This window comes from Trachurus japonicus, chromosome 1, assembly GCF_045865225.1.
Source record: "Trachurus japonicus isolate A0001 chromosome 1, Traja_1.0".
Taxonomy (NCBI): Eukaryota; Metazoa; Chordata; class Actinopteri; order Carangiformes; family Carangidae; genus Trachurus; species Trachurus japonicus.
This window is the reverse complement of record NC_140907.1, coordinates 6,738,799-6,750,937: the sequence shown is the minus strand read 5'-3', so window position 1 is coordinate 6,750,937 and position 12,139 is coordinate 6,738,799. Positions and strand designations below refer to the sequence as shown.

Sequence of the window (12,139 nt, the reverse complement as noted above, 5' to 3'; positions counted from 1 at the left end):
GATTTATTTTAAACTTTGACAAGATTTTACAGACTTATAGAACATGGAGGATTGTACTTTACTTTATTTGATTATTTAAATGGGACAGTGCATGTGCCGGATTATAGCAAGATGCTAATTTCCGTCCGGAGTCCCATAAACATGTAAACGTAACAAGCTGTTTTTTCGTGATACTGAGCTGGTTTCTGTCAGTTCTCGGTCTACTGATCAGTCTGTGAAAATGCACCTAATATTTTATGAGTCTAGTCTGGTGAACAAATAATCAAATGACATGGCTGAGCTATTTGAATTGATTTTCTACTCCCATCTGTTTCTGAGGCAAAGATTTCTCATACAGTGCCAAGACCAATGTCAGGTGCAAAGCCAGACGAGAAAAGTGTGAAAGTCCAAGTGTCCAACTTGAATCCTGCTCAACACATGCCTTCTCTTCCTGCCTGACAAAGGATTCTACAAACATATTATATATATTATCATTTCTAAGGGGGAAAAAAATACTCAATTTCTAATTGAAATTGTGGCTTTCACAGGGCAACCCAGTGGCTCGTAGGCCTGATCCTACGCAGCGGTTTAAATCTGACCTGTGGCCCTTTGCTGCTCCTCTCTCTCGAACATGGCAATCATAATGGACACACGCAACCCAGAGAACTTGTGAAATACAAACAGGAATAGCGAAATGAGTGAAATAAGCTTTTTTTCAAATTTCAATTAGAAATGAAACATCTAATATGATAAAAATACATACTGCAATTTGTCAATAAAATAAAAAAACATGTACAGATGATCTTTCGTCAAACTTACCTCACCTTAACAAACCTCCAAAACTCAGCAATCAACAAATTAACTATTAATAAAAACAATTATTAAGGACAAGTGCTACACTATTAATTTGATCCAAAAATGTAATGTAGATCTGCTGCAGTCTAAACGTCCGTCATAGACAACAGACGTCAAAATTGACGTCGTTGTTGCAATTTATTTAAAAAAAAAAACACACACACACACACACACACTGATTCACTTTAAGCTTTCAGTTCAAATATGCATTAACACTGGTAACTTTATAACCATTGTAAGAACTCAGCAACTTGTTATACACTTGGCAGCCCCACAACACAATACGTTATAAGACTAATAATTGGTTTTATTTATGAGTGCCTTTGCTACTTCTTGAACACATAAAAGATCAAAGAAACAAAAAGGACGATTTATAATTAAAACCAAAATTACAAATGACATCCACAATTCTTCAGGACAGCTCTAGAAAACAAACATGACAAAATGACATGACAGTTCAAGTTTGAGCCTAACTGTCACTTCCACAAAGATCAAAAACTGGTCTGCAGTCATAACAAACACCACATGGGCCCAATCAGTCGACAGAGCCTCATCGGAGGAAGTAACAAATTAGAGGAAGGCTTCAAGCCCAGCTACAGAACAGCCCAGACCAGAGAAACATCCAACTAAATATCCCCCTGCGCCCAAACACACTGCAGCTCCAGAGACGGCCATAAATCCTGCCTCTGTATAGAGCACCAACACCGTACAGCTGACAAGTCTTACTACTACATTATCCACACTACTACAGGCTTGTATTGTAAAAGCGTTCCTGCTGGTATTGGAAGAAACACACAAACCTTGAAAAGACAGGAAGCGGAGGTCCAGGTCACACCTCTGTCACTCCACTCTGCTTCTCCAGAGTCTGACCTCTGCCCAGCAGCTGAAACTGACATACGTCTCTTCTTCCCTCTAACATGTCGACTATTGCTAGCACATGTACACTAGCATAACATCACTGCTAGTGGCCTTTTGCCTATGTGAGTGACGCCGGTTCCCTGTGTTAACCCGACAGGCAGAAGAGACGCATGTGATGAAAAGTCACAAGTGCTCAGCATGTGTGAGGACGGGGGTAGAGGAGGACTTCTGATTACTACTGACCAACTACCACATCCATCTTACAGTGACATGGAAGATATCAGATCAAAGTTTCACCACTCTTTTCAAAGCTATAAAAAAAATCATTTTCTTTAAAGAAAACTGAACAATAAGCTACCCAGAGAAGAAACACTTTTACCCTGGAGAACAAAACAGTTGTAATTGACCAATTCTAGGCTGAAATTTCATTTTCAGTGCCTGCATTGTGATTGGCAGATGGTTTCAAGAAGTGTTTATGCCCAACAAATGGCCTCTTATTTTTTTTTATTTTAATGTTTATTTAACAGGGACGATACATACAACATTGCCACAAAGAATGAAAAATGCGATGCATACAAGACGTCTAGCTTCAGCTCATTTGCAGTCTTTGTCCCTGGTCAGGCTAAAGAAGGATAAAAGATACTGAATACAATAAGTGCAATAATACTAATACAGTGAATAATACAGTGAATAGGTATCATGAATAAATAAACAGCTACAAAATTTAGATTAAGAATTAGAATTAGATTCTCCCTGGGAGATGTTCTGGTATCAGCCACTACGCTGCCAGAAAGAGAAGAGAAGGCATAGGCTACATTTATCTAAATCTAAATAATAAAAAAAAATCACATTCCTCCTTCCTTGCACAACTGCAGTGACATCAGAGTGTAAATGTATTTCACTAATTGTTAAACAGACAAATCTCCTCAATTAACGTTGAATGCACAGTTAAGATATTGTTGTATGTCTAACATACAACATATACAATACATACTGTATCCTGTCCGCCTATATATACGATACACACACACATGCACACGTTATATATTTTTCTATATTGTCTTTGTTGGTTTGTTCACATTTCTGAAGTTTTTACTTGTTGTATACGGTTGATTTACTACGGTATTTATTTTAATGTCCTTTGTACAACATTTTGCTCTGCTCAAGCTGTGTTTGAATCTGCTCATGAAACAATGTTGACTTGACTATTATTAATTATTATCAGTGAAGTGTAATGCAGAGGGAGGAGTCGCAGTCGACACTTTTATCGCTGGGACGGGGACGCTCAACACTGGGGCAGCGGCTGGTGTTTTTTAATGTGTCATGTAAGATGTCAAAGTAACTTTTAAAGAAGCTGTCCTGGGAAACATCAGGCAAACTACCAGGAGCAGAAGTGGATTTAATTTTGGGTGTCAAATTTATTTTGGCCATCTCCTTGAACAAAAAAATAAAAAATGACTGAGTGTATACAATGTGTACCGGTATATAATTAAAAAAAAAAAAAAAGCCAACTGTTCAGTATTCTGTATGAATGACTACACAAGATATTTAAAATGAAAACCCTTCAGAAAAACAGGGAACTAATTTTAAATATGGCATACTATGCATTAGGCACGTAGGAGTCATTTTGAACAACACATTTCTATTGATAATTCAGTCACATGAATAAATTCCAAAGGATGCTGCTGAGGTAGCAGAACAGGCATTATATTACACCAACTACTATTTCGACCCCTTGTTGTCTATTTTTTTATGTTTGTGTCTGTACTGCGTGAAATAAAATTCAATATTTTATAATATTTTTACGTATGAATATAATACAGTAATATATTTGCATACACCTGTAATTAATTCCTCTTAACTGTTTTGACCATTTTGTAAAAGGTATACTCATTTGTATGTTCTATTACCTTTTGTTATTTTCTTTCTCTACCTACACAGTGCATATCATTTTTTATTTTCTTGGTTATTCTATGGAGCTCGATCTGTAAATTTTAACAGCTGTAAATGAGTGCGCTACCAGAGCACACAAGCATCCAGTTTCCAAGGAGCCGGACTTTCAGTCAGTCCATCTGTTATCGTCACACCCAGACAGAAAAAAAGCCACTTTTTATCCCGTGCCAGTACCATACGTGCTATGTGATCATCAAAAGCTATATCACCTGAATACTCACTCCTCTGTCGTCTTCTTATTATTATTATCATATGATCATTATCATTTTGTCTCTCCTACTTCTCACCTATTAATACATTCTAACACTGAGACCAATAAGACAAAATGCACTGACTAATACTGTACATCACTGTACAATGCAAAAAAGAAATAATGCTTTTTGCCATTTATATATTGTATGTTTTCACTTGAGAACAGTTGTTCAGTTTTTTTTTTTTGTTTTTTTTGTAGCTGACAAAATTTGTGGTACTGGATGTTCCATTGTAGCGCCGTTGTGTTTTGCTGAGCAGCTGTAAGTGCAGGTTGTGTAGGTGGTGGGTGCTCATGGGACTTTTAGTTTTTAGAAAACAGCAAGAAATTGAGCTTTAAAAGCCTGAAATCCTATACGCAGAAAAGTGACTTGTAAAATCTAAAAGCTTTTAGCTCCTTTCATTTTTTTGAAAGTTGCAGAAACTACTTTTTTGAAATCGTATATTTTGGTTGGTCTTGTATTATGGTATGGTTTTTGTTATTGCTTTAAAGGAAATCAAATCTGTTGAAAAAGTCTCACAAACACACACACACACACACATATACTGTACTTCCATTAAGTGTCTTATGAAAGGCTTTTCCCATGGCCCACTAGGTGGTGCCATATGTCTGGTCTGACAGGGATGTGTTGGTCTGCCATATGAGGGCACTGTAGCTCCCAATCCAGCCTGCAGACAGACTGTTTACATTTGCAGAGTTATAAATACAGTGACTCACGATGTAATGTCACTTGGTTAGTCATCTTTGGATTAAGATGAAAGTGCTTGAGAAATACTTTTCTCAAATTCTTTATACACAGTTAGCTAAAACTTTGCTTTGCTTCTCAGCAGTCAGACAGCTCATCATGGCACACAGCAAACGCAGACACTTTCATTTGTACAGAGACAAATGAACAGATATGCATAAACTTCAGAATATGTGACTCGAGGTGCTAATCGAAGCAAGCCATGTCACTGTTACTCTTCCCAATATGGCATAAACCGTTACTGACATGCCAGAGCCTTAATTTAACTTTTCAACAAATCAGACACGTAGCTGCAACCTGCAAAGTCAACACATAGTCACCATCATGCTATGAGAGACGCTCACATGGGGCGAGGTATGGGTGAGGATGCAGGCTCAGCTTGCCTTACTCCACATTTGGCACAGTTGCAGCAGGGGAGTGGTTCTTGATTTATGGACCCCCCCAGCAATGGGTGAGATATCCTGGCCACAGAGACATGGGGTCTGGCCCCCTTACGACCGCCATTAGACTGACCCATTCAAAGTAATGCCTCGCTTTGATTCATACCCTGTTTCTCTGATGCTGCTTGTAAAATGATCAGATTTATGCTGTGCATCAGTCACGGGTTTTATGAAGTGATATCACAAGGTAAACTAAAGTTTGTGAGGTAACTAGAACCGCATGTGCCCAGCCTTTGCCATTCACTGTCAAATAAACCTGTAATTGCACATGCCTGACATCAAGTCACACACAAGCAAATGTTCAGCCAAGAGATATAGAACTAAACGCTGAGAAGTTCATGCTGGAGAAACATTTCTCCACACATCTCCCTCACATGGTAGCTGTAGGTGATCTTGTTTCACCCATTGAGCTGCTGTAACACGGAGTGGAAGGGGTCGAAGGGAAACATACAGGTCAAAAGAAACCTTCTGACCTGACAGCTGCCTCCTAAATGTGACTTAAAGAGCGTTCCCACAAATATGTCTCCAAGCAGGAAAAATGCAATTAGTTGTTAAGGTTCTGCTGACACAGTGCCCACTTTAGGACTCGGGAGTGGCACCTGTTTGTTAAGAAGCAAAATGTCAATGAGCACTGAGTAACAAAGCTCTAAAGATGAAACGAAGGAAGACTAAAAACATGCACGAGGCTAAAGTAAACATGCAAGGCCTTCAAATGTAAACCCATAAATTCCAACACTGCTGGTTTTCTCACAGATTATCAACACTTGCCCATCTTTTCTTATCAGGTGTTCTGTGGTCAGTTTTAATGAGAGAGTGCTGACAAGGGCTCAGAAAAGCCCCCCAGTTACCTGGGATCCACTGACATTGAGTGTCAAACTGGGTGCTGAGAGCTGGGGGCCAGGTGACTGAATCCCCCAACAGCTTGCTTGGACCTCAGACAGAGTGACATCAGAGATCCATCTGGCTTGTCAAAGTGGCTACCGGTGAAAAGAGGGATGGACAGTGGTGGCAATAGCTCCTGTTACAGTAGCCACAAGTTTGGCAAAAAAAGGTCCTTGTTTATTAATCGTCGAGTCGGACAAGAAGAGTGGGATCACGTCAGGAGGAGGATAACCGGAAGTAGTGACCCAAAATCACTGAAAAAAAGAAAAAAGACAGTTTCTCTTGCCAGTCAGTGTAAAGTTGGATTGGAGAAATATTTGTGAGGCAGGAATTCAAGCAGAGGAAGTGTCACAAGACTGAGAGGTGAAGTAATATGAGGAGTGGGTGAGGATTGTGTTGGCTTTGGTGACTGAGCCCGAGCAGCCATTTTTCCTGCTGCTCTGAACTAGTTATTTATAGCTGCTGCCTGGGTCTTTTCACTGGCTGCTGCTGCTCTGCTGCCTGGTGACACGTGAACAGTATATCTTTTTTTTTTTAATGAAAATCTGTTGTTCCATATATAAACACATGTGGACCATTATATTTACCACATCGTCACAGTTCATCAGCAAGTGTGGGTCACAGTGAGGAACACCTACATGGAGTCTTCCCCGACAGTGGTCAGCAACATCAGAGCTATATTGGTGTACATGGTGACGTAGCGATGATTCCCACAACCCCTCCTTCAGACCTTCTCTCCTTCCTTCCCTAATTCCCTCATTTCAATATCACCCCTGCTGTCTCCTCTCTTACCTCACTCCTACTCTCCTCCATCTCTGTCCAGAGCAAGCGTTGCATTTTACCATCTGTCCCTGCTGCCGTGCTAACAAATACCAATCAAACCCAGCTGTGCTGTTACACTCATTCACTTCCTAGCCAATAGCAGCACAGTTCCCTTCTCACCACCCTTCATTTTTGTAATTGCCTCATTACCCTTGAGCAGCACTTAGGCTTAGCCTTGGGATTTCCTCTTCTGTTTTTATCAAATTGCGTGGAAGCAGCTACTGTATAATAAATAAAACACTGTTCATTTTCAAACTAAATCAAAATATAGAATTGGTGATGTGGGTAAATAAACAGACCAAGCCCAGCTCCACGGCGACAGGTGGTTGGACACGAGTGCCAAGAGGAGCCCTGCGGTTCAAGGGACTGTTCAGGAAGCAAAGGATCACAGATAACATTGGTGCAAATATGAATAGATATGACAATATGACAATATTTTGAGAGACAGACTTTTCAACTGAAAAATGTGTTACTTTTTAGGTATTTGAGTAAGTTGACTCAAACTGAGATCGTCAGGGCACTAAATGTACATCTCAACTGTTTTTACTGATGGTAACATCAGTAACATCAGTATGATGCAAACCAGTCTATGGGAAGACGACTATAGATATAACAATTGTATGCTCACGCTCAAATTCAATATTAATAAGGGAATTCACTGTTAAAGGGACAACGAGGAGTTTCTATTTGGTTATAAAAAAGTCTCACATTAATGTGGATGAATCTGCGTTACCACTTGTTAATGGCTCCATTTTCTATAAATATATCGTTCTGTCTCTATCGTTATTTTGTTATTTTAATTAATGGTGAAAATGCTGGGCGAGCCGACCAGCGTTTCCTTACTTTCGGTTTCGCGGACAAGAATAACGCCGCCATATTGCCGTTTATGGTCGGGACTACGACGGTATCTGAACCTCTTTGAACCTCTGACTTTAATTCTTGATGAATGAAAACATGAGTCCGTCTTGCGCCGGTCGAAGAATTCTACGGTGCGCGGAGGCTCATAAATGTAGTGTGAAAACACTTCGCTTTTCCAAAACTCCTCGTTGTCCCTTTAAGTGTAATGAGGATTTAAAAACCGATGGGAGAATCTGTTGGGATCTTTTTTCGTGTGCCCCGAGTTTGTGTCTGTTTAAATTCTAATACTGAAAACCGTTTAATTAAGATGGATTCCACCTAAAGTGTGTTGACAACACTTCAGTCATCTTTTATCAACAATGAAAATGGATTAATATGGTTGTCTGCAGTGTCTTGAAATGCTGATATACTGTACCAGGCTATCACATTAGCATCTTGTTCAAAGTGAAGACAACAGATGGGTAAAGCATTTAGAGGAAAACAGCCAATCATGCACGCACGCTCTCTCACACACACACACACATGGTGGACACAGTGCAGGTCTGACAGTGACAGTGAGGGCACAGCAGCCATATGGTTCAACATGTCTCATTCCAGGAAGCTGTTGGCATCCCAGGCTGCTCAAATAGCCATTAGTACAAATAAGGCCAAACAATGAAAGTGAGTGAACTCAGCAACTTTTCCAACAGCTGCTCTGCAGTCGCCGAAATGACAAATGAACAAAAGAAGATAAAACGGAAAAGAGAAAGTGGTCCAGCATAGACCCAGTGTAAGTGAGAAATCCCCCTCAAAGCTGGTGGACAGAATGGGTTGGCTATGCCCTGGAGTAATGACCATCAAGGGATTTCTCTGTGGAGACTGGTCATTGACTGAATGCACATATTAAGAAGAAGAGATAAAATAAAACAATTCATTTCCATTTATTAGTAATATACAGTAACAATATCTGTAGTTAGCTTATGTGATCATATAATACTAAATTAGATTTAGATTTACAATTAAATGTGTGAACTTTTTTTTCCACTCAACATCTGAGACTAGGGAAACCAGAGACGATGGGTAAACAGTCAGATCTAAAGAAAAATGACATGGTTGGATTTGACTTCCTTCACAAAGTGATCATAAAGAAGTGAGAGCACTGGGAGGGAGGAATTACTATAATCCCCTTCTGCAGAGACAAATATTTTTTGAAAAACCTGTTACACGCATGCATAAACAGACCACAGTCATTGAGCACACAGTCATTGAGCACAAAACTAAATTCACATAAAAGTAAAGGTCTTATTCTAAAGCCTGACTTCATAGAGTATATCTCTCACAGATTTGCACAATCTACAGTTACACCAACAGAAGTGTTCAAAAGGCTGAGACCAACTTCTCAGTGGAAAACATCTGGTTATGTTATGTTGAGCCAATGGTTATCATCACAATCTGTTTGTTTTTTGTTTTTTTTGTCTTTCTGATGACAGACATGACAACAGTTTAAAAAACACATACAACAATGTTTGAACAAGTGATAACTAACAACAGTTAGTCCTATTTACTCAGTGTTGACCATTAAGCCACACTGTTTTCATTATGTAGTGAATACTCTGCAATGTTTTTTTTTTTTTTCATTATCATTATGAAGCCGGGCCTTGTTTAACCAAGTGGCCACATTTGATTATCCATAAATCTTAGAGCTTTAATACAAACTTTTTCTTTGGTTGAAAATATGTCCAATAAAACACTGTTGGACTTAATCTGCAAAATGTTCACATAAAACAGTGCTGAAGAGACAAGAAGGGAAATATGTTCTATATTAAAACTGTAATCCACCAAAACCAGAGAAAATAAAACATCAGCAGACCGTCTTAACGGCTGGTGTGTTGTCTTCACTTTACTGCTGCATGGGGAAACTAGCAAATCCATACACTGCAGGGAGGCAGGAAGGCTACTGCCCTGCTATCTTCGCATTTATGACTCACTGACAGCTGTATGTGAACTCTTCCAGATCCACGCACGAAAACGCAAATGTAAGTTTATTTATTTCATGGGCAACACACATTCTCACACTACAACGGTCCATGTTACTGTACTTGGAATGGACAAAAAAAGATTCATATGTGCAATGCAATTATGTCCAATTACTTAATAACAACAGTTGTCTCCGAGGGGGAAGTCAGAAGCCATCTGTCCCCACCACTCTCCCTGGTGTCCAATTGATTAGCTGGGAGGTTAATCACCAGGAAGCTCTTGTATGGGTTTTGACTTTGTGCTGACAAACAGATACTCTCCAGGCCCCCTCCATAATCACAGTGAATATTTGAGGTGGTCCATTAGCATGCCTGATTTCTAATGTGTTTCTCAGACTGCCAGGCATGACAGCACTGCTCTATTATCTTCTCTTTGTTTGTGTATGTATGCATCTTCGCCCCTCTCTCATTGATTCTTTCCCCGTTTAAAGCTTTTTCTGCATCACCCACACTACCCCCCCCCCCAGGAGACACACACTGAGAGCTCTTCATTCATCCCTGACACTCGATGATACCAGTAATAGAGAGGCTGATTGCAGAGGCCAGGAATAGAGGCTGATGTGGTGTTGTTTCTACCTTGGAGCCAGCCACATGAGATAATATTGGAGAGGCAAAGTTGTCTTTATGATACAGGACCATTGTCTCATTAAGCTCTTATTCCAGGTAGAGCCACACAAGCCTGTACAACCTGTCCATGTCCATTTCTGCTCTAATGCCAGAATATAACAACTGTTTCAGTCATATTGTTGTTCATTATGTTGATATGATCTCAATGCAGGACTTTGTAAGCTTTATCACAGAGCAAAACTGATGTGCTGTAGCTCTACCTCTGGCTACATCATCACATCACAGACACACATCAGTAAAACTATGACAACCTCCTCACACCTCAATTCGCTCTCCGAACTCACTGAATGTCTGTGCACACAAATGTGAATGCAAAACAAAAAAACAAGAGTAACAGACGGAGGTAAATAACAGATGAGTGAAAGGTAGCGGATTATTTTGAGATCACTCACTCAAGAGTCATTACCCTACATGACCACTGAACTGAAAAACAGTTAGGACATTGCTATTAAAGGTAAAGAGTTTAGATAATCACTACCCCCACCCCAAAAATCTCATTTCCTTTGAGCTGCAAACTTGTTACATCAACACAATGATGATGACCCACTTTCCAAAGTAACTACTGTTATGTAAGGTCTGTGCTGACAGACGGTGACTCACACCAGACCCACAAACCTAACCATGACTCACCACTACACCAAAAATACATTCTTCATTATGAATCCCTGCACCTCCACCATTCTTTACACTAAATGGCAATTACTGCTACACAGATAACACTGCAATTGAAAGAGGATTGTAGACTAGATCGGCTGCTCGAATGATTACTTGTCAACTATTCAAGGTGTGAGTTTTCTCTTCTAAATATTCAGATTTGGCTAAGAACTTCCGCCTCTGTGTAGAAAATCCTGCACCCACTGCACGAGTGTACGGTGTTTTTCAAACAACAAACCCTGCCTGGGCATCGATCCTGACAGTAAGGTTCTCTTTTATGAAAGACAAGAGCCTTCAGGAACTAAGGAGGAGCTGAGGGAAGTGCAATGGGAGCTGAGGAGAATGATCGAGGACAGGAAGGGCCTCTACAAGAACAAGATGGAGGATCAACCATCTTGGGCAACAAGTAACCCAACCAGTAACCTGGGCGGTCAGTATCAGCAGATCATCATGTGTCATGTGATACATTCAAACATGATGCTGATTTTAAAAAAATGTTTCATTGAACTTTCCACAAAGAGTTTTAACAAGTATTCACTTGACTCACTCAAGTTAACCCACTTCATAGAAGGTGTCTCTCCTATTGAAGTCCTTTCTCAGTGTTTGTGCACTTGAATACTGGGCCAAGGGAGGTCTTCAGAGGGGGTCGTCAAGTAGCTGCACTAGAGGAGGATGATGAACAAGGGGACTTGTACTGGCACTAACCACTGCCTATGGACACACACACATCAGTAGATGGAGAAAAGATGGACACCAGATATGGAGAAAAGTGGAGAAGTAAGCTTGAAGTTGACAAGAAAATCAATCAAATGACATGCTCCTGTTTGTTTCTATCATAACAAAACCCATAGACAATATATTATTTTAGACCTGAATGTATATTTGATTTCATTATAGCTTAACTGGACAATACACATAGGCCTTTAGGAGGACCAACAACATTAATATAATTGATGAATAAGATCTCTATATACTTAACAGAAATGCAAACAGTGTATTCTGGGGTTAAACAGAAATGTCAGGGTTTTGGACTGAAAGATCCTCACAGCTCATATCTCTGGAGGAATCTACGGGACAGGAGGTGAACAAGGCAAACTTTCTGTTGATGTGACGTTCTTCTTCTTCACGCCCTTTTCAGCAGTGAACGTCTCACGAGTAAAAGGACGGGTATACTAGTGCACATTGGGTAATGTAGTATAGC

The 12,139-nt window shown here is 39.9% G+C and overlaps 1 protein-coding gene across 4 annotated transcripts in view; it reads right to left on the bottom strand.

Annotated features, from left to right (window-relative positions):
* Positions 1-12,139, bottom strand: part of rbm20 (RNA binding motif protein 20) — a 48,927-nt gene that overhangs the window by 23,431 nt on the left and 13,357 nt on the right. For 2 of the 4 annotated variants that reach the window (XM_085805444.1, XM_085805531.1), the window contains exon 1: positions 1,635-1,866. The exons of the other annotated variants lie outside the window; for them this stretch is intronic. The gene's annotated coding sequence lies outside the window, so the exon portion shown is untranslated. Of the gene's footprint in view, positions 1-1,634; positions 1,867-12,139 lie in introns of those variants that run through there. 4 annotated transcript variants of the gene reach the window in all.